The sequence below is a fragment of the Anomaloglossus baeobatrachus genome, chromosome 6, assembly GCF_048569485.1.
Source record: "Anomaloglossus baeobatrachus isolate aAnoBae1 chromosome 6, aAnoBae1.hap1, whole genome shotgun sequence".
NCBI lineage: Eukaryota > Metazoa > Chordata > Amphibia > Anura > Aromobatidae > Anomaloglossus > Anomaloglossus baeobatrachus.
Window position 1 is genome coordinate 12828296 of NC_134358.1, and position 22193 is coordinate 12850488.

General features: G+C 58.1%; 1 protein-coding gene across 2 annotated transcripts in view; it reads right to left on the reverse strand.

Moving 5' to 3' along the window:
• Positions 1-22193, reverse strand: part of LOC142316948 (microtubule-actin cross-linking factor 1, isoforms 6/7-like) — a 204694-nt gene that overhangs the window by 162840 nt on the left and 19661 nt on the right. The gene's annotated exons all lie outside the window — the stretch shown is intronic.

Below are 22193 nucleotides of genomic sequence, written 5' to 3' on the forward strand. Positions count from 1 at the left end.
TGAGACAGCAAGGTTGGCAGACGGCGGTGACCGTCTGCAGGAGAGACTGCTCGGAGGTTGCCGAAAAGACCGTGGACGGGTGGTGACCTGGCGGTACCGGAGCGGTATACAAAGAACAGTCAGCACCAGTGGCAGGGGCCTTTCGGATCCCGGCAAGGCTAGGACTCGCCATAATTTGCCAAATCCGTCAGTGAAGGGGACGACTGTCTCCCAGCAACAAAGTCCCGATTGAAGGCAACAGTCCGACCGTAGAGGGGAGACACCGCCACCGCCAAGGCACCAGTTTCCCAGGGCCAGCGCCTGCGGGCAAGAGAGGGGCTCCTCCGGCCCATATCCAAGCTGGGGAGCGGGTTACCGGTGGGAATCCATCACTACCAAAGAACCGTACTTAGGTGCAGGGAAGTGACCGTCACCGCTAACTGCAGGGAACATCAGCACCGTAGCCGTCCGAGGGACCCGTCCAACCAGCCGTTTGTTTACAGTGAACTGTGTCATCATTCTTGGGCTGAGTGAGTACCTCCGTGCCGTGCGGCACAGCGCTACCCCTGCATCCCTGCACCTCCATAGGCCCCAGAACCCGCCTGTCCACCATCCCAACCCCATCACTGGGCCCCGGGACCACCAAACCCCCTACCCACGGAGGGGTCAATCAACACCTAGCTGCTCCCTATCACCGCTCCCGGGATTCCCATACAGAGCAGCGGTTGTGTCCCTACAACCACCACAACCGTGGGTGGCGTCACGGACAATAAACTATCCCAAAAACCAAACCCCTTTCACTCACGGGCGAGGAGCGCCGCTCGAGTCCCCGGGATCCGGCCCATCGCTCGAGCCACCGAGCAGCACCAGGCCGCAGCAGCAGCGGCAGCCGGACCCAAGCAGTGGGAGAGCGCAGCGTCCCCTCCTCCGCCCGCGACAACTTGGCGTCACGAACAGGATCTTACCGCTCTGCTATTGGGTAGAGGTGCACCTTGTGACTGCCGGAGGTGTCCGGCCGGAAAATTTCAGAAGCCGCCATCTTTGGCGCGAAGAGTTCCCGCTCGAGCGTCTTCTCGAGTAGCAGAGGCGCAAAGGCCGAAGCCCCGCCCCGATAGAGGAGGGGCCGGAAAGAAGCTAAGGGGGACGAAATGGCGGCTGGCTGCATGTGAACGCAGCTATAAAAGCAGGGACGCCAGGACCCTGCCACCATCTTGTTCCTGGGAGGGACCGCCAGCAACATGTGGATGCCGTCCAGAAGCACCGTAGCCCCCGCGCCAGGGACCGCGGCGTGGGTGGAGATTCGGACTGCGCAGCTCTACCAGAGGCTGCAGGTCAAGATGCAGCTCCTCATGGAGGAGTGGGAGACCGACATGGCGGATGTCATAGCGACCGTGCGGAGACGCGAGGAGGAAGCTGAGGAAGGGAGGGTGAGTGACCCACGCCCCGATGCCCTTGAAGGGCCGGTCATTGCGGCTGCGGGACCCGGTCTAAACCCTCTCGCCCTGTTACCTCCCTCGCCACCCGTCTCGGAAGCCGTGACCCCGCCACTAGGCCCGCTGCCACCGCAATCGGTAGCGAAACCCAGCATGCCCGCCCCAGCGGGCCGACCTGCAGCCGGAGCCGGTAGCTGCCCAGAGGTGCTGCCTTGGAAAGTCCCGAAGCCCGAACCGGAGGCGTCCCCCGAGAAGTCCCCCGAGCCAGAGCCGATAGCCCGCTCCGTGCCGAAGGCCCAGCAGCGGAAAGCCCCTGTGCCCATCCCCCACACCTCGGCTGAGGTGGCGCCGGGTTGCCGCTGCAAGGCGGCGTCCAAGGCCAAGATGCCGCGGGACCTGCCGCCCAGATCCCTAACAGTGGGCAGCGTCCAAAATGTCCCGCGGGGCCCGACCCGTGCGCCGGAGCTCGCAGCAGCGCCGTACTGGGACAGGGAGCCGGTACCGTTGGGCCTGGAGATCGAGGAGAGGGAAAGAAAGAAGGCAGAGCTGGTGGCCCGTGCAATCAGAGAGAAGGAGAGCCTGAGACAAGCCACTTTCTGTGTCCGGGGCCCGTTGTACGAGGGGCAGGTGAGGCAGTTTGATGTCCGCCGGGGCTATGGATTCATATATGAACCGGGCCTGGAGGCCGAAGTGTTTATAACCCGGCGGGATGTGAATGCTCACCTGCCAGAGGAGCACCCTGGTCGGAACCTGATGCCGGGGGACTTGGTTCAGTACACCCGGCACTGTGGAGAGAGGGGGTGGTTCGCCCTAGATGCAAAATTGAGGGACAGCCAGGAGTCCCGTGTGAGCGCTGCACCCCCTCCCGCAGGTGAAGTCGAGGACTCTGAGTAGGGCAGCGGAACCCCGTTGTCCAGTCCCCGTTGGGACCACCAGTGTGTCTGTTTGAAAGTTAAAAGTTTTGCAAAAGATGAAAAAGTGATGATTACCTTGAAAGTCACCTGATCTGAAGCTGTGATTTGGAAAACCGGCCGTTGCCGGCACCGTTGTCCCCGTGGGGACCGTTCAAAGTTGTTTGCATGAGGAACTGCTCATGGACAAGCCCGTGAACTTGCAGGGCAACCACAGACGTTAAGTGGCTTGTAAATAAAAAATGTTTTCCGTTGCAGCACCGTTACCGCCTTCGGAGAGGCAGATTGGAGGGAGGGCCCGCAGTAGAGCAGGCTGGGGCCCAGCCACCACCGGGACCGGTGGCTACCCTCTGGAGGGGAAGGACAGATCCCGCTCGGGTAACTTGGTTCAGGACTGGGGTCAAGGGGTGCTGCCTGTTTTCTAGGGGCAGCATCAGGGCCAGGTTACTTGGGTGGGAGAGAGCGTCAGCCGCAACCGTTTGAGAAAGAGAGAAGTGACAGCAAGAAGCCTGAAGTTAGTCCGGGTGTGTGCCCCGGACTGAGACAGCAAGGTTGACAGACGGCGGTGACCGTCGGCAGGAGAGACTGCTCGGAGGTTGCCGAAAGGACCGTGGACGGGTGGTGGCCCGGCGGTACCGGAGCGGTATACAAAGAACAGTCAGCACCAGGGCAGGGGCCTTTCGGATCCCGGCAAGGCTAGGAGTCGCCGTGAATTTGCCAAATCCGTCAGTGAAGGGGACCTTCGGGTCTCCCAGCAACAAAGTCCCGATTGAAGGCAACAGTCCGACCGTAGAGGGGAGACACCGCCACCGCCAAGGCACCAGTTTCCCAGGGCCAGCGCCTGCGGGCAAGAGTGGGGCTCCTCCGGCCCATATCCAAGCTGGGGAGCGGGTTACCGGTGGGAATCCATCGCTACCAAAGAACCGTACTTAGGTGCAGGGAAGAGGCCGTCACCGCTAACTGCAGGGGATATCAGCACCGTAGCCGTCCGAGGGACCCGTCCAACCAGCCGTTTGTTTATAGTGAACTGTGTCATCATTCTTGGGCTGAGTGAGTACCTCTGTGCCGGGCGGCACAGCGCTACCCCTGCGTCCCTGCACCTCCACAGGCCCCAGAACCCGCCTGTCCACCATCCCAACCCCATCACCGGGCCCCGGGACCACCAAACCCCCTACCCACGGAGGGGTCAATCAACAACTAGCTGCTCCCTATCACCGCTCCCGGGATTCCCATACAGAGCAGCGGTGGTGTCCCTACAACCACCACAACCGTGGGTGGCGTCACGGACAATAAACTATCCCAAAAACCAAACCCCTTTCACTCACAGGCGAGGAGCGCCGCTCGAGTCCCCGGGATCCGGCCCATCGCTCGAGCCACCGAGCAGCAGCAGGCCGCAGCAGCAGCGGCAGCCGGACCCGAGCAGTGGAGGAGCGCAGCGTCCCCTCCTCCGCCCGCGACAGATTGTCCGATGCTCCCGGATATCGCCGTGGTCCTGACTGATGAGCTGGACCCTGTGTCCACACCTGGAGGATCTGATGGGTGTATAATGTCGGGTTTATTGGTGGGTTTATGGCCGGCAGAACAGGAATAACTATCGGAGGGAGACACATGGACATAGACCTCCTGATTGTTAGGCAGATAGGGGAGAGCAGTGAAGAGTGAAGGACCTATGGTCCTAATGTCATCAGACCTGCATGGCGAGGAGTGTTGTGTGCGAAGAAGGGAGACCGTGCTCCGATAGGAATGTAAGCCAGGGCAGAACGCCATCTGTACGAGATTAGAGGTGAAGTGTAGCCCGACCTGAGGGTCGCAGAGGAGAAGATGGCCTGGACACGTGTCCTCCTGCGGGGAGCTGCGGGGAGCAGCAGTAGTGAGGAGTCGTACGGACGCACCTCAGCCGGGAGGTCCTCACACCGAGGGAACCTGGAGCCGAACTAACCTGTACCAGAAGTGACGTGCCACCACCTGGAGGGTGAAGCTCCGGCCCTGGACTGGGCACAGGATGTATGGGGTGACCTCGGATGTCTGATATATGGGGGGACCCCGGCTGTCTGATGTATGGGGTGACCCCGGCTGTCTGATGTATGGGGGGACCCCGGCTGTCTGACGTATGGGGGGACCCCGGCTGTCTGACGTATGGGGGGACCCCGGCTGTCTGACTTATGGGGTGACCCCGGCTGTCTGACGTATGGGGTGACCCCGGCTGTCTGATCTATGGGGTGACCCCGGCTGTCTGGTGTGTGGGCTGACCCCGGCTGTCTGACGTATGGGGGGACCCCGGCTGTCTGACGTATGGGGGGACCCCGGCTGTCTGACGTATGGGGGGACCCCGGCTGTCTGATGTATGGTGGGACCCCGGCTGTCTGACGTATGTTTCTCACCAGTCTGTTCAGTAAGGAAACGTTTATTTATGGACTCTGGTCTCCTTCATTCAGCTCTACCTCTTCAGGTCCTGGTCTGCTGTGTCCTGCGGAGCGTGTGGTCTGTAGGGATGTATCACATCATCCCCCCCTCCCCCCGTGTCTGTAGCTCAGAGGGGGCGGATGTGACCCTCAGCCATGGCCGCCTCGCCTGTTACACTCGTCTGATACTCCTGGTATTTGACATCGGCTTTCCCCTGACTTCAGCTACAGACCTGACCGGTGACATTACTCTCACATAGACTCGTCCCTTCAGCTGGCAGCCACTCTGTGGGCGCAACCCAGGAGACCCCTCAATAACTCCAGATACCTGTACTCACCCATCCTACCATCTCCTCCCCTAGTAATGGCTGATAACAGGGAGTAATAGCTTGGAGTCACTTGTCCTACAGTCTCCTCCCCAGTAATGGCTGATAACAGGGAGTAATAGACTCTAGTCACCTGTCCTACAGTCTCCTCCCCTAATAATGACTGATAACAGGGAGTAATAGTTTGGAGTCACTTGTCCTACAGTCTCCTCCCCCACTAATGGCTGATAACAGGGAGTAATAGATTGTACTCACCTGTCCTACAGTCTCCTCCCCAGTAATGGCTGATAACAGGGAGTAATAGACTCTAGTAACCTGTCCTACAGTCTCCTCCCCCAGTAATGGCTGATAACAGGGAGTAATAGATTGTACTGACCTGTCCTACAGCTGCCTCTACATAACATGAAATGGCTGATACCAGGGATTAATAGCTTGCATTTATTGGTACCACAGCTGAGGTTTGTTACAGTGTGTGAGGTGCGGACTCTTCGGGGAGATCAGGGGCTGGAGTTGGACATCGGTCTGGGGGGCACGTATTGTCGGAGGCTCCTGGCAGTGAGTGGCCCCCAGAGATGTCTGGGGCTGTGTACACAGTGTGCGGCGGTCACTGGGAGATGATTTCAGCCATTAGTCCCGCATGGCAGGAGCCATTGTCCGGCCACAATCAGGCCACCTCCGGCATTGTCCGCTGACCCTCCATCCGAGGAGAGTTACAGCCGAGTCCGGGAAAAGGGGAGCGGCTAGAGGGGGGGTGCGGGAACAGGGGACCTGGTGGGGAAGGGGAGTGGGGTGGGGTGCGGGAAGGGTCACCCTATAATGAGGAGCCCGATGCCAGAAAGTACCACAGCATGGCCTGCTGTATCTAAGCCTCTCCTGTAAAACACCCTCCCCCAATTATGTGCTGCTGTATCTAACTCTGTTCACACAGAATGATTGCTCAGTCCCACCTGCCTGTGTCTCCTCTATCTCGGCCTCTCTATGGAGCAGGTCAGTCCCACCTGCCTGTGTCTCCTCTATCTCGGCCTCTCTATGGAGCAGGTCAGTCCCACCTGCCTGTGTCTCCTCTATCTCAGCCCCTCTCTATGGAGCAGGTCAGTCCCACCTGCCTGTGTCTCCTCTATCTCAGCCTCTCTATGGAGCAGGTCAGTCCCACCTGCCTGTGTCTCCTCTATCTCAGCCCCTCTCTATGGAGCAGGTCAGTCCCACCTGCCTGTGTCTCCTCTATCTCAGCCCCTCTCTATGGAGCAGGTCAGTCCCACCTGCCTGTGTCTCCTCTATCTCAGCCCCTCTCTATGGAGCAGGTCAGTCCCACCTGCCTGTGTCTCCTCTATCTCGGCCTCTCTCTATGGAGCAGGTCAGTCCCACCTGCCTGTGTCTCCTCTATCTCAGCCTCTCTATGGAGCAGGTCAGTCCCACCTGCCTGTGTCTCCTCTATCTCAGCCCCTCTCTATGGAGCAGGTCAGTCCCACCTGCCTGTGTCTCCTCTATCTCAGCCTCTCTATGGAGCAGGTCAGTCCCACCTGCCTGTGTCTCCTCTATCTCAGCCTCTCTCTATGGAGCAGGTCAGTCCCACCTGCCTGTGTCTCCTCTATCTCGGCCTCTCTCTATGGAGCAGGTCAGTCCCACCTGCCTGTGTCTCCTCTATCTCAGCCCCTCTCTATGGAGGTCAGTCCCACCTGCCTGTGTCTCCTCTATCTCGGCCTCTCTCTCTATGGAGCAGGTCAGTCCCACCTGCCTGTGTCTCCTCTATCTCAGCCTCTCTCTCTATGGAGCAGGTCAGTCCCACCTGCCTGTGTCTCCTCTATCTCAGCCTCTCTCTCTGTGGAGCAGGTCAGTCCCACCTGCCTGTGTCTCCTCTATCTCAGCCCCTCTCTATGGAGCAGGTCAGTCCCACCTGCCTGTGTCTCCTCTATCTCAGCCTCTCTCTATGGAGCAGGTCAGTCCCACCTGCCTGTGTCTCCTCTATCTCGGCCTCTCTCTATGGAGCAGGTCAGTCCCACCTGCCTGTGTCTCCTCTATCTCAGCCTCTCTCTATGGAGCAGGTCAGTCCCACCTGCCTGTGTCTCCTCTATCTCGGCCTCTCTCTATGGAGCAGGTCAGTCCCACCTGCCTGTGTCTCCTCTATCTCAGCCCCTCTCTATGGAGCAGGTCAGTCCCACCTGCCTGTGTCTTCTCTATCTCGGCCTCTCTCTATGGAGCAGGTCAGTCCCACCTGCCTGTGTCTCCTCTATCTCAGCCTCTCTCTATGGAGCAGGTCAGTCCCACCTGCCTGTGTCTCCTCTATCTCAGCCTCTCTCTATGGAGCAGGTCAGTCCCACCTGCCTGTGTCTCCTCTATCTCAGCCTCTCTCTATGGAGCAGGTCAGTCCCACCTGCCTGTGTCTCCTCTATCTCGGCCCCTCTCTATGGAGCAGGTCAGTGCCACCTGCCTGTGTCTCCTCTATCTCAGCCCCTCTCTATGGAGCAGGTCAGTCCCACCTGCCTGTGTCTCCTCTATCTCGGCCTCTCTCTATGGAGCAGGTCAGTCCCACCTGCCTGTGTCTCCTCTATCTCAGCCTCTCTCTATGGAGCAGGTCAGTCCCACCTGCCTGTGTCTCCTCTATCTCGGCCTCTCTCTATGGAGCAGGTCAGTCCCACCTGCCTGTGTCTCCTCTATCTCGGCCTCTCTCTATGGAGCAGGTCAGTCCCACCTGCCTGTGTCTCCTCTATCTCAGCCTCTCTCTATGGAGCAGGTCAGTCCCACCTGCCTGTGTCTCCTCTATCTCGGCCTCTCTCTATGGAGCAGGTCAGTCCCACCTGCCTGTGTCTCCTCTATCTCGGCCTCTCTCTCTATGGAGCAGGTCAGTCCCACCTGCCTGTGTCTCCTCTATCTCGGCCTCTCTCTATGGAGCAGGTCAGTCCCACCTGCCTGTGTCTCCTCTATCTCAGCCTCTCTCTATGGAGCAGGTCAGTCCCACCTGCCTGTGTCTCCTCTATCTCAGCCTCTCTCTATGGAGCAGGTCAGTCCCACCTGCCTGTGTCTCCTCTATCTCGGCCTCTCTCTATGGAGCAGGTCAGTCCCACCTGCCTGTGTCTCCTCTATCTCGGCCTCTCTCTATGGAGCAGGTCAGTCCCACCTGCCTGTGTCTCCTCTATCTCGGCCTCTCTCTCTATGGAGCAGGTCAGTCCCACCTGCCTGTGTCTCCTCTATCTCGGCCTCTCTCTCTATGGAGCAGGTCAGTCCCACCTGCCTGTGTCTCCTCTATCTCAGCCTCTCTCTATGGAGCAGGTCAGTCCCACCTGCCTGTGTCTCCTCTATCTCAGCCTCTCTCTATGGAGCAGGTCAGTCCCACCTGCCTGTGTCTCCTCTATCTCGGCCTCTCTCTCTATGGAGCAGGTCAGTGCCCCCTGCCTGTGTCTCCTCTATCTCGGCCTCTCTCTATGGAGCAGGTCAGTCCCACCTGCCTGTGTCTCCTCTATCTCAGCCTCTCTCTATGGAGCAGGTCAGTCCCACCTGCCTGTGTCTCCTCTATCTCAGCCTCTCTCTATGGAGCAGGTCAGTCACACCTGCCTGTGTCTCCTGTATCTCGGCCTCTCTCTATGGAGCAGGTCAGTCCCACCTGCCTGTGTCTCCTGTATCTCGGCCTCTCTCTATGGAGCAGGTCAGTCCCACCTGCCTGTGTCTCCTGTATCTCGGCCTCTCTCTATGGAGCAGGTCAGTCCCACCTGCCTGTGTCTCCTCTATCTCGGCCTCTCTCTATGGAGCAGGTCAGTCCCACCTGCCTGTGTCTCCTCTATCTCGGCCTCTCTCTATGGAGCAGGTCAGTCCCACCTGCCTGTGTCTCCTCTATCTCAGCCTCTCTCTATGGAGCAGGTCAGTCCCACCTGCCTGTGTCTCCTCTATCTCGGCCTCTCTCTATGGGGCAGGTCAGTCCCACCTGCCTGTGTCTCCTCTATCTCGGCCTCTCTCTATGGAGCAGGTCAGTCCCACCTGCCTGTGTCTCCTCTATCTCAGCCTCTCTCTCTGTGGAGCAGGTCAGTCCCACCTGCCTGTGTCTCCTCTATCTCGGCCTCTCTCTCTATGGAGCAGGTCAGTCCCACCTGCCTGTGTCTCCTCTATCTCAGCCTCTCTCTATGGAGCAGGTCAGTCCCACCTGCCTGTGTCTCCTCTATCTCAGCCTCTCTCTATGGAGCAGGTCAGTCCCACCTGCCTGTGTCTCCTCTATCTCGGCCTCTCTATGGAGCAGGTCAGTCCCACCTGCCTGTGTCTCCTCTATCTCAGCCTCTCTCTATGGAGCAGGTCAGTCCCACCTGCCTGTGTCTCCTCTATCTCAGCCTCTCTCTCTGTGGAGCAGGTCAGTCCCACCTGCCTGTGTCTTCTCTATCTCAGCCTCTCTCTATGGAGCAGGTCAGTCCCACCTGCCTGTGTCTCCTCTATCTCAGCCTCTCTCTATGGAGCAGGTCAGTCCCACCTGCCTGTGTCTCCTCTATCTCAGCCTCTCTCTATGGAGCAGGTCAGTCCCACCTGCCTGTGTCTTCTCTATCTCGGCCTCTCTCTATGGAGCAGGTCAGTCCCACCTGCCTGTGTCTCCTCTATCTCAGCCTCTCTCTATGGAGCAGGTCAGTCCCACCTGCCTGTGTCTCCTCTATCTCAGCCTCTCTATGGAGCAGGTCAGTCCCACCTGCCTGTGTCTCCTCTATCTCAGCCTTTCTCTATGGAGCAGGTCAGTCCCACCTGCCTGTGTCTCCTCTATCTCAGCCTCTCTATGGAGCAGGTCAGTCCCACCTGCCTGTGTCTCATCTATCTCGGCCTCTCTCTATGGAGCAGGTCAGTCCCACCTGCCTGTGTCTCCTCTATCTCGGCCTCTCTCTATGGAGCAGGTCAGTCCCACCTGCCTGTGTCTCCTCTATCTCAGCCTCTCTATGGAGCAGGTCAGTCCCACCTGCCTGTGTCTTCTCTATCTCGGCCTCTCTCTATGGAGCAGGTCAGTCCCACCTGCCTGTGTCTCATCTATCTCGGCCTCTCTCTATGGAGCAGGTCAGTCCCACCTGCCTGTGTCTCCTCTATCTCAGCCCCTCTCTATGGAGCAGGTCAGTCCCACCTGCCTGTGTCTCCTCTATCTCAGCCTCTCTCTATGGAGCAGGTCAGTCCCACCTGCCTGTGTCTCCTCTATCTCAGCCTCTCTATGGAGCAGGTCAGTCCCACCTGCCTGTGTCTCCTCTATCTCAGCCTCTCTCTATGGAGCAGGTCAGTCCCACCTGCCTGTGTCTCCTCTATCTCGGCCTCTCTCTATGGAGCAGGTCAGTCCCACCTGCCTGTGTCTCCTATATCTCGGCCTCTCTATGGAGCAGGTCAATCCCACCTGCCTGTGTCTCCTCTATCTCGGCCTCTCTATGGAGCAGGTCAGTCCCACCTGCCTGTGTCTCCTCTATCTCAGCCTCTCTCTATGGAGCAGGTCAGTCCCACCTGCCTGTGTCTCCTCTATCTTGGCCTCTCTCTATGGAGCAGGTCAATGCCACCTGCCTGTGTCTCCTCTATCTCAGCCTCTCTCTATGGAGCAGGTCAGTCCCACCTGCCTGTGTCTCCTCTATCTCAGCCTCTCTCTATGGGGCAGGTCAGTCCCACCTGCCTGTGTCTCCTCTATCTCGGCCTCTCTCTATGGAGCAGGTCAGTCCCACCTGCCTGTGTCTCCTCTATCTCGGCCTCTCTCTCTATGGAGCAGGTCAGTCCCACCTGCCTGTGTCTCCTCTATCTCGGTCTCTCCTCTATGGAGCAGGTCAGTCCACCTGCCTGTGTCTCCTCTATCTCAGCCTCTCTCTATGGAGCAGGTCAGTGCCACCTGCCTGTGTCTCCTCTATCTCGGCCTCTCTCTATGGAGCAGGTCAGTCCCACCTGCCTGTGTCTCCTCTATCTCGGCCTCTCTCTATGGAGCAGGTCAGTCCCACCTGCCTGTGTCTCCTCTATCTCAGCCTCTCTCTATGGGGCAGGTCAGTCCCACCTGCCTGTGTCTCCTCTATCTCGGCCTCTCTCTATGGAGCAGGTCAGTCCCACATGCCTGTGTCTCCTCTATCTCAGCCTCTCTCTATGGAGCAGGTCAGTCCCACCTGCCTGTGTCTCCTCTATCTCGGCCTCTCTCTATGGGGAAGGTCAGTCCCACCTGCCTGTGTCTCCTCTATCTCGGTCTCTCCTCTATGGAGCAGGTCAGTCCCACCTGCCTGTGTCTCCTCTATCTCGGTCTCTCCTCTATGGAGCAGGTCAGTCCCACCTGCCTGTGTCTCCTCTATCTCAGCCTCTCTATGGAGCAGGTCAGTCCCACCTGCCTGTGTCTCCTCTATCTCAGCCTCTCTATGGAGCAGGTCAGTCCCACCTGCCTGTGTCTCCTCTATCTCAGCCTCTCTATGGAGCAGGTCAGTCCCACCTGCCTGTGTCTCCTCTATCTCAGCCTCTCTCTCTGTGGAGCAGGTCAGTCCCACCTGCCTGTGTCTCCTCTATCTCAGCCTCTCTCTATGGAGCAGGTCAGTCCCACCTGCCTGTGTCTTCTCTATCTCGGCCTCTCTCTATGGAGCAGGTCAGTCCCACCTGCCTGTGTCTCCTCTATCTCAGCCTCTCTCTCTATGGGGCAGGTCAGTCCCACCTGCCTGTGTCTCCTCTATCTCAGCCTCTCTCTATGGAGCAGGTCAGTCCCACCTGCCTGTGTCTCCTCTATCTCGGCCTCTCCATGGAGCAGGTCAGTCCCACCTGCCTGTGTCTCCTCTATCTCAGCCTCTCTCTATGGAGCAGGTAAGTCCCACCTGCCTGTGTCTCCTCTATCTCGGCCTCTCTCTATGGAGCAGGTCAGTCCCACCTGCCTGTGTCTCCTCTATCTCAGCCTCTCTATGGAGCAGTTCAGTCCCACCTGCCTGTGTCTTCTCTATCTCGGCCTCTCTCTATGGAGCAGGTCAGTCCCACCTGCCTGTGTCTCCTCTATCTCAGCCTCTCTCTATGAAGAAGGTCAGTCCCACCTGCTTGTGTCTCCTATATCTCGGCCTCTCCTCTATGGAGCAGGTCAGTCCCACCTGCCTGTGTCTCCTCTATCTCGGCCTCTATATGGGGCAGGTCAGTCCCACCTGCCTGTGTCTCATCTATCTCAGCCTCTCTGTATGGAGCAGGTCAGTCCCACCTGCCTGTGTCTCCTCTATCTCAGCCTCTCTCTCTATGGAGCAGGTCAGTCCCACCTGCCTGTGTCTCATCTATCTCGGCCTCTCTCTATGGAGCAGGTCAGTCCCACCTGCCTGTGTCTCCTCTATCTCAGCCCCTCTCTATGGAGCAGGTCAGTCCCACCTGCCTGTGTCTCCTCTATCTCAGCCTCTCTCTATGGAGCAGGTCAGTCCCACCTGCCTGTGTCTCCTCTATCTCAGCCTCTCTCTATGAAGAAGGTCAGTCCCACCTGCTTGTGTCTCCTCTATCTCGGCCTCTCTCTATGGAGCAGGTCAGTCCCACCTGCCTGTGTCTCATCTATCTCGGCCTCTCTCTATGGAGCAGGTCAGTCCCACCTGCCTGTGTCTCCTCTATCTCAGCCCCTCTCTATGGAGCAGGTCAGTCCCACCTGCCTGTGTCTCCTCTATCTCAGCCTCTCTCTATGGAGCAGGTCAGTCCCACCTGCCTGTGTCTCCTCTATCTCAGCCTCTCTCTATGAAGAAGGTCAGTCCCACCTGCTTGTGTCTCCTCTATCTCGGCCTCTCTCTATGGAGCAGGTCAGTCCCACCTGCCTGTGTCTCCTATATCTCGGCCTCTCTATGGAGCAGGTCAATCCCACCTGCCTGTGTCTCCTCTATCTCGGCCTCTCTATGGAGCAGGTCAGTCCCACCTGCCTGTGTCTCCTCTATCTCGGCCTCTCTCTATGGAGCAGGTCAGTCCCACCTGCCTGTGTCTCCTCTATCTCGGCCTCTCTCTATGGAGCAGGTCAGTCCCACCTGCCTGTGTCTCCTCTATCTCGGCCTCTCTATGGAGCAGGTCAGTCCCACCTGCCTGTGTCTCCTCTATCTCAGCCTCTTTCTATGGGGCAGGTCAGTCCCACCTGCTTGTGTCTCCTCTATCTCAGCCTCTCTCTATGGGGCAGGTCAGTCCCACCTGCCTGTGTCTCCTCTATCTCGGCCTCTCCTCTATGGAGCAGGTCAGTCCCACCTGCCTGTGTCTCCTCTATCTCAGCCCCTCTCTATGGAGCAGGTCAGTCCCACCTGCCTGTGTCTCCTCTATCTCAGCCTCTCTCTATGGAGCAGGTCAGTCCCACCTGCCTGTGTCTCCTCTATCTCAGCCTCTCTCTATGGAGCAGGTCAGTCCCACCTGCCTGTGTCTCCTCTATCTCAGCCTCTCTCTATGGAGCAGGTCAGTCCCACCTGCCTGTATCTCCTCTATCTCAGCCTCTCTATGGAGCAGGTCAGTCCCACCTGCCTGTGTCTCCTCTATCTCAGCCTCTCTCTATGGAGCAGGTCAGTCCCACCTGCCTGTGTCTCCTCTATCTCAGCCTCTCTCTATGGAGCAGGTCAGTCCCACCTGCCTGTGTCTCCTCTATCTCAGCCTCTCTATGGAGCAGGTCAGTCCCACCTGCCTGTGTCTCCTCTATCTCAGCCTCTCTCTATGGAGCAGGTCAGTCCCACCTGCCTGTGTCTCCTCTATCTCGGCCTCTCTCTATGGAGCAGGTCAGTCCCACCTGCCTGTGTCTCCTATATCTCGGCCTCTCTATGGAGCAGGTCAATCCCACCTGCCTGTGTCTCCTCTATCTCGGCCTCTCTCTATGGAGCAGGTCAGTCCCACCTGCCTGTGTCTCCTCTATCTCAGCCTCTCTCTATGGAGCAGGTCAGTCCCACCTGCCTGTGTCTCCTCTATCTCGGCCTCTCTCTATGGGGCAGGTCAGTCCCACCTGCCTGTGTCTCCTCTATCTCGGCCTCTCTCTATGGAGCAGGTCAGTCCCACCTGCCTGTGTCTCCTCTATCTCAGCCTCTCTCTATGGAGCAGGTCAGTCCCACCTGCCTGTGTCTCCTCTATCTCGGCCTCTCTCTATGGAGCAGGTCAGTGCCACCTGCCTGTGTCTCCTCTATCTCAGCCTCTCTCTATGGAGCAGGTCAGTCCCACCTGCCTGTGTCTCCTCTATCTCAGCCTCTCTCTATGGGGCAGGTCAGTCCCACCTGCCTGTGTCTCCTCTATCTCGGCCTCTCTCTATGGAGCAGGTCAGTCCCACCTGCCTGTGTCTCCTCTATCTCGGCCTCTCTCTCTATGGAGCAGGTCAGTCCCACCTGCCTGTGTCTCCTCTATCTCGGCCTCTCTCTATGGAGCAGGTCAGTCCCACCTGCCTGTGTCTCCTCTATCTCGGCCTCTCTATGGAGCAGGTCAGTCCCACCTGCCTGTGTCTCCTCTATCTCGGCCTCTCTCTCTATGGAGCAGGTCAGTCCCACCTGCCTGTGTCTCCTCTATCTCGGCCTCTCTCTCTATGGAGCAGGTCAGTCCCACCTGCCTGTGTCTCCTCTATCTCGGCCTCTCTCTCTATGGAGCAGGTCAGTCCCACCTGCCTGTGTCTCCTCTATCTCAGCCTCTCTCTATGGAGCAGGTCAGTCCCACCTGCCTGTGTCTCCTCTATCTCGGCCTCTCCTCTATGGAGCAGGTCAGTCCCACCTGCCTGTGTCTCCTCTATCTCAGCCTCTCTCTATGGAGCAGGTCAGTCCCACCTGCCTGTGTCTCCTCTATCTCGGCCTCTCTCTATGGGGCAGGTCAGTCCCACCTGCCTGTGTCTCCTCTATCTCAGCCTCTCTCTATGGGGCAGGTCAGTCCCACCTGCCTGTGTCTCCTCTATCTCAGCCTCTCTCTATGGGGCAGGTCAGTCCCACCTGCCTGTGTCTCCTCTATCTCGGCCTCTCCTCTATGGAGCAGGTCAGTCCCACCTGCCTGTGTCCCCTCTATCTCGGCCTCTCTCTATGGAGCAGGTCAGTCCCACCTGCCTGTGTCTCCTCTATCTCAGCCTCTCTCTATGGAGCAGGTCAGTCCCACCTGCCTGTGTCTCCTCTATCTCAGCCTCTCTCTATGGAGCAGGTCAGTCCCACCTGCCTGTGTCTCCTCTATCTCAGCCTCTCTCTATGGAGCAGGTCAGTCCCACCTGCCTGTGTCTCCTCTATCTCAGCCTCTCTCTATGGAGCAGGTCAGTCCCACCTGCCTGTGTCTCCTCTATCTCAGCTTCTCTCTATGGAGCAGGTCAGTCCCACCTGCCTGTGTCTCCTCTATCTCAGCCTCTCTCTATGGAGCAGGTCAGTCCCACCTGCCTGTGTCTCCTCTATCTCAGCCTCTCTCTATGGAGCAGGTCAGTCCCACCTGCCTGTGTCTCCTGTATCTCGGCCTCTCCTCTATGGAGCAGGTCAGTCCCACCTGCCTGTGTCTCCTCTATCTCAGCCTCTCTCTCTGTGGAGCAGGTCAGTCCCACCTGCCTGTGTCTCCTCTATCTCGGCCTCTCTCTATGGAGCAGGTCAGTCCCACCTGCCTGTGTCTCCTCTATCTCAGCCTCTCTCTCTATGGAGCAGGTCAGTCCCACCTGCCTGTGTCTCCTCTATCTCAGCCTCTCTCTCTATGGAGCAGGTCAGTCCCACCTGCCTGTGTCTCCTCTATCTCAGCCTCTCTCTCTATGGAGCAGGTCAGTCCCACCTGCCTGTGTCTCCTCTATCTCAGCCTCTCTCTCTATGGAGCAGGTCAGTCCCACCTGCCTGTGTCTCCTCTATCTCAGCCCCTCTCTATGGAGCAGGTCAGTCCCACCTGCCTGTATCTCCTCTATCTCAGCCTCTCTATGGAGCAGGTCAGTCCCACCTGCCTGTGTCTCCTCTATCTCAGCCTCTCTCTATGGAGCAGGTCAGTCCCACCTGCTTGTGTCTCCTCTATCTCAGCCTCTCTCTATGGAGCAGGTCAGTCCCACCTGCCTGTGTCTCCTCTATCTCGGCCTCTCTCTATGGAGCAGGTCAGTCCCACCTGCCTGTGTCTCCTATATCTCGGCCTCTCTATGGAGCAGGTCAATCCCACCTGCCTGTGTCTCCTCTATCTCGGCCTCTCTCTATGGAGCAGGTCAGTCCCACCTGCCTGTGTCTCCTCTATCTCGGCCTCTCTCTATGGAGCAGGTCAGTCCCACCTGCCTGTGTCTCCTCTATCTCGGCCTCTCTCTATGGAGCTGGTCAGTCCCACCTGCCTGTGTCTCCTCTATCTCGGCCTCTCTCTATGGAGCAGGTCAGTCCCACCTGCCTGTGTCTCCTCTATCTCGGCCTCTCTCTATGGAGCAGGTCAGTCCCACCTGCCTGTGTCTCCTATATCTCGGCCTCTCTATGGAGCAGGTCAATCCCACCTGCCTGTGTCTCCTCTATCTCGGCCTCTCTATGGAGCAGGTCAGTCCCACCTGCCTGTGTCTCCTCTATCTCAGCCTCTCTCTATGGAGCAGGTCAGTCTCACCTGCCTGTGTCTCCTCTATCTCAACCTCTCTCTATGGAGCAGGTCAGTCCCACCTGCCTGTGTCCCCTCTATCTCAGCCTCTCTCTATGGAGCAGGTCAGTCCCACCTGCCTGTGTCTCCTCTATCTCAGCCTCTCTCTATGGAGCAGGTCAGTCTCACCTGCCTGTGTCTCCTCTATCTCAACCTCTCTCTATGGAGCAGGTCAGTCCCACCTGCCTGTGTCTCCTCTATCTCGGCTCCTCTCTATGGAGCAGGTCAGTCCCACTTGCCTGTGTCTCCTCTATCTCGGCCTCTCTCTATGGAGCAGGTCAGTCCCACCTGCCTGTGTCTCCTCTATCTCGGCCTCTCCTCTATGGAGCAGGTCAGTCCCACCTGCCTGTGTCTCCTCTATCTCAGCGTCTCTCTATGGAGCAGGTCAGTCCCACCTGCCTGTGTCTCCTCTATCTCGGCCTCTCTCTATGGAGCAGGTCAGTCCCACCTGCCTGTGTCTCCTCTATCTCGGCCTCTCTCTATGGAGCAGGTCAGTCCCACCTGCCTGTGTCTCCTCTATCTCCGCCTCTCTCTATGGAGCAGGTCAGTCCCACCTGCCTGTGTCTCCTCTATCTCAGCCTCTCTCTATGGAGCAGGTCAGTCCCACCTGCCTGTGTCTCCTGTATCTCAGCCTCTCTCTATGGAGCAGGTCAGTCCCACCTGCCGGTGTCTCCTGTATCTCGGCCTCTCTCTATGGAGCAGGTCAGTCCCACCTGCCGGTGTCTCCTGTATCTCGGCCTCTCTCTATGGAGCAGGTCAGTCCCACCTGCCTGTGTCTCCTCTATCTCGGCCTCTCTCTATGGAGCAGGTCAGTCCCACCTGCCTGTGTCTCCTCTATCTCAGCCTCTCTCTATGGAGCAGGTCAGTCCCACCTGCCTGTGTCTCCTCTATCTCGGCCTCTCTCTCTATGGAGCAGGTCAGTCCCACCTGCCTGTGTCTCCTCTATCTCAGCCTCTCTCTATGGAGCAGGTCAGTCCCACCTGCCTGTGTTTCCTCTATCTCGGCCTCTCTCTATGGAGCAGGTCAGTCCCACCTGCCTGTGTCTCCTCTATCTCAGCCTCTCTCTCTATGGAGCAGGTCAGTCCCACCTGCCTGTGTCTCCTCTATCTCGGCCTCTCCTCTATGGAGCAGGTCAGTCCCACCTGCCTGTGTCTCCTCTATCTCGGCCTCTCTCTATGGAGCAGGTCAGTCCCACCTGCCTGTGTCTCCTCTATCTCGGCCTCTCTCTATGGAGCAGGTCAGTCCCACCTGCCTGTGTCTCCTATATCTCGGCCTCTCCTCTATGGAGCAGGTCAGTCCCACCTGCCTGTGTCTCCTCTATCTCGGCCTCTCTCTATGGAGCAGGTCAGTCCCACCTGCCTGTGTCTCCTCTATCTCAGCCTCTCTCTATGGAGCAGGTCAGTCCCACCTGCCTGTGTCTCCTCTATCTCGGCCTCTCTCTATGGAGCAGGTCAGTCCCACCTGCCTGTGTCTCCTCTATCTCAGCCTCTCTCTATGGAGCAGGTCAGTCCCACCTGCCTGTGTCTCCTCTATCTCGGCCTCTCTCTATGGGGCAGGTCAGTCCCACCTGCCTGTGTCTCCTCTATCTCAGCCTCTCTCTATGGGGCAGGTCAGTCCCACCTGCCTGTGTCTCCTCTATCTCAGCCTCTCTCTATGGGGCAGGTCAGTCCCACCTGCCTGTGTCTCCTCTATCTCAGCCTCTCTCTATGGGGCAGGTCAGTCCCACCTGCCTGTGTCTCCTCTATCTCAGCCTCTCTCTATGGAGCAGGTCAGTCCCACCTGCCTGTGTCTCCTCTATCTCAGCCTCTCTCTATGGAGCAGGTCAGTCCCACCTGCCTGTGTCTCCTCTATCTCAGCCTCTCTCTATGGAGCAGGTCAGTGCCACCTGCTTGTGTCTCCTCTAGCTCAGCCTCTCTCTATGGGGCAGGTCAGTGCCACCTGCCTGTGTCTCCTCTATCTCAGCCTCTCTCTATGGAGCAGGTCAGTCCCACCTGCCTGTGTCTCCTCTATCTCAGCCTCTCTATGGAGCAGGTCAGTCCCACCTGCCTGTGTCTCCTCTATCTCGGCCTCTCTCTATGGAGCAGGTCAGTCCCACCTGCCTGTGTCTCCTCTATCTCGGCCTCTCTCTCTATGGAGCAGGTCAGTCCCACCTGCCTGTGTCTCCTCTATCTAAGCCTCTCTCTATGGAGCAGGTCAGTCCCACCTGCCTGTGTCTCCTCTATCTCAGCCTCTCTCTATGGGGCAGGTCAGTCCCACCTGCTTGTGTCTCCTCTAGCTCAGCCTCTCTCTATGGGGCAGGTCAGTCCCACCTGCCTGTGTCTCCTCTATCTCAGCCTCTCTCTCTATGGAGCAGGTCAGTGCCACCTGCTTGTGTCTCCTCTATCTCGGCCTCTCTCTATGGAGCAGGTCAGTCCCACCTGCCTGTGTCTCCTCTATCTCAGCCTCTCTCTATGGAGCAGGTCAGTCCCACCTGCCTGTGTCTCCTCTATCTCAGCCTCTCTCTATGGAGCAGGTCAGTCCCACCTGCCTGTGTCTCCTCTATCTCGGCCTCTCTCTATGGGGCAGGTCAGTCCCACCTGCTTGTGTCTCCTCTATCTCAGCCTCTCTCTATGGGGCAGGTCAGTCCCACCTGCCTGTGTCCCCTCTATCTCAGCCTATCTCTTTGGAGCAGGTCAGTCCCACCTGCCTGTGTCTCCTCTATTTCGGCCTCTCTCTATGGGGAAGGTCAGTCCCACCTGCCTGTGTCTCCTCTATCTCGGCCTCTCTCTATGGAGCAGGTCAGTCCCACCTGCCTGTGTCTCCTCTATCTCGGCCTCTCTCTATGGAGCAGGTCAGTCCCACCTGCCTGTGTCTCCTCTATCTCAGCCTCTCTCTATGGAGCAGGTCAGTCCCACCTGCCTGTGTCTCCTCTATCTCAGCCTCTCTCTCTGTGGAGCTGGTCAGTCCCACCTGCCTGTGTCTCCTCTATCTCGGCCTCTCTCTATGGAGCAGGTCAGTCCCACCTGCCTGTGTCTCCTCTATCTCGGCCTCTCTCTATGGAGCAGGTCAGTCCCACCTGCCTGTGTCTCCTCTATCTCAGCCTCTCTCTATGGGGCAGGTCAGTCCCACCTGCCTGTGTCTCCTCTATCTCAGCCTCTCTCTATGGAGCAGGTCAGTCCCACCTGCCTGTGTCTCCTCTATCTCAGCCTCTCTCTCTGTGGAGCTGGTCAGTCCCACCTGCCTGTGTCTCCTCTATCTCAGCCTCTCTCTATGGGGCAGGTCAGTCCCACCTGCCTGTGTCTCCTCTATCTCAGCCTCTCTCTATGGAGCAGGTCAGTCCCACCTGCCTGTGTCTCCTCTATCTCAGCCTCTCTATGGAGCAGGTCAGTCCCACCTGCCTGTGTCTCCTCTATCTCGGCCTCTCTCTATGGAGCAGGTCAGTCCCACCTGCCTGTGTCTCCTCTATCTCGGCCTCTCTCTATGGAGCAGGTCAGTCCCACCTGCCTGTGTCTCCTCTATCTCAGCCTCTCTCTATGGGGCAGGTCAGTCCCACCTGCCTGTGTCTCCTCTATCTCAGCCTCTCTCTATGGACCAGGTCAGTCCCACTTGCCTGTGTCTCCTCTATCTCAGCCTCTCTCTATGGGGCAGGTCAGTCCCACCTGCCTGTGTCTCCTCTATCTCAGCCTCTCTCTATGGAGCAGGTCAGTCCCACCTGCCTGTGTCTCCTCTATCTCAACCTCTCTCTATGGAGCAGGTCAGTCCCACCTGCCTGTGTCTCCTCTATCTCAGCCACTCTCTATGGAGCAGGTCAGTCCCACCTGCCTGTGTCTCCTCTATCTCGGCCTCTCTCTATGGAGCAGGTCAGTCCCACCTGCCTGTGTCTCCTCTATCTCAGCCTCTCTCTATGGAGCAGGTCAGTCCCACCTGCCTGTGTCTCCTCTATCTCAGCCTCTCTCTCTATGGAGCAGGTCAGTCCCACCTGCCTGTGTCTCCTCTATCTCAGCCTCTCTATGGAGCAGGTCAGTCCCACCTGCCTGTGTCTCCTCTATCTCGGCCTCTCTCTATGGAGCAGGTCAGTCCCACCTGCCTGTGTCTCCTCTATCTCAGCCTCTCTCTATGGAGCAGGTCAGTCCCACCTGCCTGTGTCTCCTCTATCTCAGCCTCGCTCTATGGAGCAGGTCAGTCCCACCTGCCTGTGTCTTCTCTATCTCGGCCTCTCTCTATGGAGCAGGTCAGTCCCACCTGCCTGTGTCTCCTCTATCTCGGCCTCTCTCTATGGAGCAGGTCAGTCCCACCTGCCTGTGTCTCCTCTAGCTCAGCCTCTCTCTATGGGGCAGGTCAGTCCCACCTGCCTGTGTCTCCTCTATCTCAGCCTCTCTCTATGGAGCAGGTCAGTCCCACCTGCCTGTGTCTCCTCTATCTCAGCCTCTCTCTATGGAGCAGGTCAGTCCCACCTGCCTGTGTCTCCTCTATCTCAGCCTCTCTCTATGGAGCAGGTCAGTCCCACCTGCCTGTGTCTCCTCTATCTCAGCCTCTCTATGGAGCAGGTCAGTCCCACCTGCCTGTGTCTCCTCTATCTCAGCCTCTCTATGGAGCAGGTCAGTCCCACCTGCCTGTGTCTCCTCTATCTCAGCCTCTCTCTATGGGGCAGGTCAGTCCCACCTGCTTGTGTCTCCTCTAGCTCAGCCTCTCTCTATGGGGCAGGTCAGTCCCACCTGCCTGTGTCTCCTCTATCTCAGCCTCTCTCTATGGAGCAGGTCAGTCCCACCTGCCTGTGTCTCCTCTATCTCAGCCTCTCTCTATGGAGCAGGTCAGTCCCACCTGCCTGTGTCTCCTCTATCTCAGCCTCTTTCTATGGAGTAGGTCAGTCCCACCTGCCTGTGTCTCCTCTATCTCAGCCTCTCTCTGTGGAGCAGGTCAGTCCCACCTGCCTGTGTCTCCTCTATCTCAGCCTCTCTCTATGGAGCAGGTCAGTCCCACCTGCCTGTGTCTCCTCTATCTCAGCCTCTCTCTATGGAGCAGGTCAGTCCCACCTGCCTGTGTCTCCTCTATCTCAGCCTCTCTATGGAGCAGGTCAGTCCCACCTGCCTGTGTCTTCTCTATCTCGGCCTCTCTCTATGGAGCAGGTCAGTCCCACCTGCCTGTGTCTCATCTATCTCGGCCTCTCTCTATGGAGCAGGTAAGTCCCACCTGCCTGTGTCTCCTCTATCTCAGCCCCTCTCTATGGAGCAGGTCAGTCCCACCTGCCTGTGTCTCCTCTATCTCAGCCTCTCTCTATGGAGCAGGTCAGTCCCACCTGCCTGTGTCTCCTCTATCTCAGCCTCTCTCTATGAAGAAGGTCAGTCCCACCTGCTTGTGTCTCCTCTATCTCGGCCTCTCTCTATGGAGCAGGTCAGTCCCACCTGCCTGTGTCTCCTCTATCTCAGCCTCTCTATGGAGCAGGTCAGTCCCACCTGCCTGTGTCTCCTCTATCTCGGCCTCTCTCTATGGAGCAGGTCAGTCCCACCTGCCTGTGTCTCCTCTATCTCAGCCTCTCTCTATGGAGCAGGTCAGTCCCACCTGCCTGTGTCTCCTCTATCTCGGCCTCTCTCTATGGAGCAGGTCAGTCCCACCTGCCTGTGTCTCCTCTATCTCAGCCTCTCTCTATGGAGCAGGTCAGTCCCACCTGCCTGTGTCTCCTCTATCTCGGCCTCTCTCTAT